The sequence below is a fragment of the Theropithecus gelada genome, chromosome 10 (genome assembly GCF_003255815.1).
Source record: "Theropithecus gelada isolate Dixy chromosome 10, Tgel_1.0, whole genome shotgun sequence".
In the NCBI taxonomy this organism is placed as follows: Eukaryota; Metazoa; Chordata; class Mammalia; order Primates; family Cercopithecidae; genus Theropithecus; species Theropithecus gelada.
The window spans coordinates 96,068,328-96,075,573 of NC_037678.1; positions in this window are offsets into that span (position 1 = coordinate 96,068,328).

Consider the following 7,246-nt stretch of genomic DNA (forward strand, 5'->3'; position numbering starts at 1 on the left):
TTTTTTTTTTTTTTTTTTTTTTTTTTTTTTTTTTTGCTTTTTATTTGCTTGGTAAATTTTCCTCTATTCCTTTCTTTTCAGCCTATATGTGTCTTTGCACTTGAGACGGGTCTCCTGAATACACACACCGATGGGTCTTGACTCTTTATCCAATTTCCTACTCTGTGTCTTTTAATTGGGGCATTTAGCCCATTTACATTTAAGGTTAATATTGTTATGCGTGTATTTCATCCTGTCATCATGATGCTAGCTGGTTATTTTGCACATTAGTTGACGCAGTTTCTTCATATGTCATTGGTCTTTATATTTTCTTGTGTTTTTGCAGTGACTGGTACCGGTTTTTCCTTTACATATTTAGTGCTTCCTTCAGGAGCTCTTGCAAGGCAGGCATGGTGCTGATGAAATCCCTTAGGATTTGCTTGTTTGAAAAGGATTTTATTTCTCCTTTGCTGATGAAGCTTAGTTTGACTGGATATGAAGTTCTGGATTGAAAATTCTTTTCTTTAAGAATGTTGAATATTGGCCCCCACTCTCTTCTGGCTTGTGGGGTTTCTGCTGAGAGATCTGGTGTTAGTTTGATGGACTTGCCTTTGTAGGTGACCTGACCTTTCTGTTTGGCTGCCCTTAATATTTTTCCTTTGTTTCAACCTTGAAGAATCTGACAATTATATGTCTTGGGGTTGCTCTTCTCCATGAGAATCTTAGTGGCGGTCTCCATATTTCCTGAATTTGAATGTTGACCTGTCTTGCTAGGTTGGGTAAATTCTCCTGGATAACATCCTGAAGTATGTTTTCCAACTTGGTTCCATTCTCCCCGTCATTTTCATGTACTCCGATCAATTGTAGGTTCGGTCTTTTTACATATTCCCATATTTCTCAGAGGTTTTGTTCATTCCTTTTCATTCTTTTTGCTCTAATCTTGACTGCATGCCTTATTTTAGAGGCCTTCAAACTCTGATATTCTTTCTTCTGTTTGATCAATTTGGCTACTGCTACTTGTGTATGCTTCACAAAGTTCTCATGCCGTGTTTTTCAGCTCCATCAGGTCATTAATGTTTCTCTCTACACTGATTATTCTAGTTAGCAGCTCCTGTAACCTTTTATCAAGATTCTTAGCTTCTTCGTATTGGGTTAGAACATGCTCCTTTAACTCAATGGAGTTTGTTATTACCCACCTTCTGAAGCCTACTTCTGTCAATTCATCCATCTCATTCTACGTCCAATTCTGTGCCCTTGCTGGAGAGGTGTTGCAATCATTTGGAGGAGAAGAGGCATTCTGGCATTTGGAATTTTCTGCATTTTTGTGCTGGTTTTTCCTCATCTTTGTGGATTTATCTACTTTTGATCTTTGAGGCTGATGACCTTTTGATGGGGTTTATTTTGGGGGGGGGTGGTATTTTTGTTGATGTTGTTGTTTTCTGTTTGTTAGCTTTTTTTTCTAACAGTCAGGCCCCTCTTCTGCAGGTCTGCTGCAGTTTGCTCCATGCATCAACCTGCTCCATGGGACATACCTGGATTATTTTCCCAGTACTGATCCTGGTGCCCACAATACCACCTGCAAGTCAGCAGAGCAGAGCTTAGTAGGACAAACATCAGCTTTCCTGCAGGACTGTCTACACCTGGAGTAGAAACCACAGCCATTGCCACGCTGGTCCATAGGTCTGGCCAACTAAGCTTGCAGTTGTGCCATTCACTGACCAGGCTCAGTGCCCCAACATGCTCTCCCACACAGGAAGCTCTGGATCCTCAGAAAAGGCTTGAAAAGAACTGAAAGGTGTTCCTCTGGGATGTCATTCATGTCAAGTGCATTAGCAGCCCAGAAGGATCTCCTTCCTCACTACAGACCCCAAGCTAATTACACAAGGTTTTAACAAGATGAATTATTGATTTACTGTCCACTGCCTCAAACCAGTGTCTTGGAAATGAACATCAGAGCCTGAGAGCAGGAGGGCTCATTCTATGAATATGTGCAGGTGAAACTCTGCCTTGCAGCTCATGGAAACTCTAATCTCCCACCGATTTTATGGCAGGGAGAAGCACATGGAGCATCTCTTCCCCTTGGTTCAAATCCTGCAGGGACCACAGCTCTCCAGGGTCTTCCCCAGCACCAAGCCCATGGCCACACCAGGAACTGCTCCAAACAGAGCTTCTTGCCATGGGGCAGGGTACCATAGTCCTCCCTCTAGGCTAGGGTACCCCTGGTTTCTGCTCAGGGAGTTGCAGGGGGAGTCAGGCTACAGATTCCCCACTCAAAAGCTTCTCATCTGCTTTGCATTCATCTCTTCTAGTCAGTGATGTCTTCGGTGTGCTTAACATTTGGAGCAGAGCAGTTTTTAAAACCCACCTCTTCTATATGATAAAATTATTTTCAGTAATAAGCAACTACATATCTACAAAAATAAAAACAGTATAATATTGGCACAGATCATCATATATATCAGTGGAACAAAATTTTCCAGAAAAAGACTACGCATATGTGATTGATTTTTTTTTTTTTTGAGACGGAGTTTCGCTCTTGTTGCCCAGGCTAGAGTGCAGTGGCATGATCTCGGCTCACCGCAACTTCCGCCTCCCAGGTTCAAGCGATTCTCCTACCTCAGCCTCCTGAGTAGCTGGGATTACAGGCAAGTGCCACCAAGCCTGGCTAATTATTTGTATTTTTAGTAGAGACAGGGTTTCTCCATGATGGTCAGGCTGGTCTCAAACTCCTGACCTCAGGTGGCCCCCCTGCCTCAGCCTCCCAAAGTGCTGGGATTACAGGCATGAGCCACCACACCCAGCGATTAATTGATTGTTACAAAGGTGCCAAGGTAATCCAGTAGAGAAAAGATAGTCTCTTCAAATGGTGCTGGAACAAGTGAACAATCATATGCATAAAATAACTTCAACCATTACCTTCCACCATACACAAAAATTAACTCAAAATGAATCATAAACTAAATGCAGAAGCTAAAACTACAAAACTTCCAGAAGAAACATGAGGAAAAAAATTTTGTGACCTTGGTTTGAAAAGTAAGTTGTTGCTAGAATACCAAAAATGACTCATAAAAGAAGAAAATGATAAACTGAACTTGATAAAAATGAAAACCTTTTGTTTTTCAAAGAGACACTACTATGAAAATCAAAACCCACACACTGAGAGAAAATATTTACTGATAAAGGCCTGCATACCTGATAAAGGAATTGTGTCTGAATGTATATAAAGAACTCTCACAACTCAATAATAAGAAAACAAACAGTCTAACTTTAAAAGATGGGAAAAGATTTGAGGAGACACTCCACTGAGGAGAGCTATGGATGGTCAGAGGCTCCACATCCCTAGGCAAGAGGGAAATGCAAATGAGCCCTCGCCTCACACTAAAATGATTAAAATTAAGAGTATTGACAACGAGCTGGAGGCAGTGGCTCATGCCTGTAATCCCAACACTTTGGGAGACTGAGGCAGGATGATTGCCTGAGCACAGAAGTTCAAGGCCAGCCTAGGAAACACAGCAAGACTTCATCTCTAACAAAATTTTTAAAATTTAAAAAAATTAGCCAGGTATGGTAGTGCATGACTTTAATCTCAGCTACTCAGGAGGCTGAAATGGGAGCGTCGCTTAAGCCTAAGAGGTTGAGGCTGCAGTGAGCTATATATATATATATATATAATTTAAACTGAAGAATACTGACAATGACACGTGATGGTGAGGTATGAAGCGACTGGAACTTTTATACTTGGCTTGTGGGAATGTAAGTAGTACCACATTTTGAAGAAGAGCTTGGCAGTTTCCAATAAAGTTAAGTATATGTAATTGTCCAATGGGTTCTTCCTGCCCATTACACAGACAAAATCAATTTGCTGAGACCATGCCATTGCAGTAAATAAAGAGTTTAATTAACACAAGGCCAGCCATGCAGGATAACTCAAGTTATCACTCAATCAGTCTCCTAGAAGGGTCAGAGGTTATGGTTTTTTAAGCACTGTTTGGTGGGCCAGGGTCTAGGGAATGGGTGCTGCTGCCTGGCTGGGGATATAATCATACGGGTGTGGAAAACAGTTCTTGTGTGCTGAGTCCAACTCTTTGGAGTTGGGGGCCTGGGACCAATTGAGTCACAAGCCTCAAGTCTAGGTAGCATCACCTAGTCATCAGAAATGCAGAAGTTTGGGGGGAATAAAAGTCTCAAAAGGCCAATCTCGGGTTCTACAAAAAGAATGCCATCTACAGGAGAAACTGGAGAAGTTGCACATCTTCTGATTTCTGGAAAAATGGCTAGTATTGGTTAACTAGACCTGCATCTTAGCAGAATTCAGTCCCTCTCAAAATCCTAAGCTTGTGGGCTTTCATTAGTTTTACCAACGTGTCTTAGTTTTGGGGAAGAACTATTATCATCTTTGCTTTAAGATTAAACTGTAAACTAAATTTCTCCCAAAGTTACCTTGGCCTATGCCAAGGAATGATCAAAGAGAGCTTGGAGTTAGAAGCAAGATGGAGTCGACTCTGTCAGATTTCTCTCACTGTCATACTTTTGCAAAGGCAGTTTCACACGTATTTACCATGCAACCCCATAGTCAGACTCACAGGTTGTAACCCAACAGAAATCATCAAATTGTGCACCTAAAAAGGGTGAGTTTTAATCTGTGCAAATTACACCTCAATAAACTTTAAAAGTAAACAGTCAAGTTTACTTTTATCACTAATAATCATTATTTTCTTGGTTCTTTAGATTTAAAATGGTTAACAATTTTAATGGAAGCAGAAATTTCTGCTCATGTTATTAATCAAATTCAGCAAAGTATTTCCTGCGAGAAAACAAAAGAACTTTTGTCTGAGGAATGCAAGTCCTTTTAAATTGTCAGATCCAGAGAGAGATTAAATGAGACAGCAATCGCATCCTACCCCACTTTGAGCTATGTGAACATCTCCTGAAACTGCTTCCTAATGACACAAGTAGCTGTAAATTAACTGAATAATGCCACACCAGACACCATTACCCACACCCTAACAATGTACGGCCCATCACTAATCAATGTTATTTCTGTAAACCAGTGAGAATCCCTAACAAACAACTTTGTATCAGCCCCAGAATCCCTCACAAACAACTTTGTATCAGCCCCTTCCCTGTCCCCTGCTACTTTTTTTTGCCTTTAAAAACCTGCTTGTAACAAATGGAGCTCAGAGCCATGGTTACTTGAGTCTGAGTCTTTCAGGCAGCTCTCCTCACCTTGACTCAAGTAAATTCTTTAAATTATATTTTGTGTTTCAGTCTCCTCCTTTTAGCTTGACATAAGAACCAAAATTTGCTCTTACCAAAAAAAAAAAAAAAAAAAAAGAAAAGAAACCTCAAAAGTCATTCTCTATTTCACTGTTTTAAATTTTAATCAGAAATTAAATCTGAATGGTCACATAGAATGACAGACTTAATAACTCAAGTTCTCTTCATTGCCTTTACAGACACATTGCAATCATGTTTTATTTAGAACTGAAACCACCTCTGCAAAGATTATGACAGTGACAGAAACCTATGGGCATGGCCAACTCCATCTTGCTTCTAGCCTCACAGGCTGGCTATCTTCACTCATTCCTGGGTATGGGCCAAGATAACCATGAGAGGAATTTGGTTTATGGTTTAACTTGGAGGCAAGGATAAAAGTCCCTCCCCAAAACTAACTCCATCCTGGCTCAGGGACTGAAACTAATAAAAGTCAGTGAGATGAGCATTACAGGAGAGGCCTGAATTCTGCTGAGATGTCAGCATAGTTCCTATAATCCCTTACTGCTCAGGAGTCATGTGGCCAGAGGTCACAAGATTTGTGATTTCCCCAATTGCTCCTATAGATAACATTACTATTGTAAAGCCTAAGGTTGGCCTTTTGAGATGTTTTTCAGATATTTTCATTCTGGTCCCTGACTGATCCCATCTGAACCCATGACTCAACTTGTCCTGTGGCCCCACCCAGAGGCAGACTCAGTGCATGAAGACCATTTTCCACATCCCTATTAATTAATCCCCAGCTAGTCAGCAGTACTCATTCCCTAGTCCCCTACCTACCAAGTTATCCATAAAAACCCTAGCCTCTGAGTTCTCAGGGAGTCTGAATGGAGTGATGACTCCAGTCCTCCCTCTCAGAGGCCTTGCATCAATTAAACTCTTTCTCTACTGCAATACCATAGCCTCAGTGAATTGGTTTTGTCTGTGCAGTAGGCAGGAAGAACCCACTGGGTGATTACAGAACCAACAGTGTAAACACAGGAATGTGGAGGACCATGGGGTTTGAAGCCATCAACTGCAAAGACACACCAGAGTCAAGCTCAGATAATCCTGCATTGCTGTGAGTGGACCCTCAAAACAAAATCAGATGGCTAAATCTAGGTGTGTCACGGGCTGCCTCTGTAGGTGAGAGTTCTCCAATTAATTGTTCTGTAGAAAATACTTTTTTAAAGGATAAATAATAAATGCCTGCTAATTTGAAGCTTATATATAATATACAAACTGACAACCAAAATGAGTGATTGTGGCATAAGTCTCAAATCATCAAGGCTTTTGAGCCAGCTGGAGGATGTGCCCAGGAGAAAGTCAAGTCACAGAGGCATCTGTGGTTCTTTTATCCAAATAAGTTTCTTTTATCCAAACAGTTTCCAAATAAGGAAGGGAACAGCAGTGAGAGAAATGATTACATATTTGTGAGATTTGAGTTAACACCAAGTAAATCTGCATTTTACATAAGATAAGGTGAACATTTGAATAAAAAGGGAATGGAGGAAGCAGAGGTCTTGGGGAGGGGTGAAGGAATGATGAGCTTAATCTCATGCTTTGTCTTTGCTCTGTACCTGGGACGGTCAGCTAGCAGTCTTTTGAAAGGCCTAGTTTCTGTTTAACTCTTAGGGAAGAAAACCTAATGGCTGTTCACAAGGGAGGGGTCAGTGAGGTTATATCTGATCTCCCTTCTCATCATGGCCATGAATTCAGCTTCCAGGGTCCCCCTGGGGTTCCATTGGCCAAGAGGGGATCCATTCAGTCAGTTGAGGGAGCTTAGAATTTCTTTATTGCTCAACACAATAAAGGAATTTTTTCAGGAAGCAATATTTTATTACTGACACTGTTTAGTATTGCCAGTGCATAGTCATAATAACAAGCAGAGAGATGTCAGACAGTTTTATTATTGTTGTAAAGTTCTCTATAGGCAAGGCCTTCACTGCCTGCACTGGAGATCCCTCCTTGGGGCACCTGTGTCAGTTTCACTGTGACCTACAGCATGGGCACT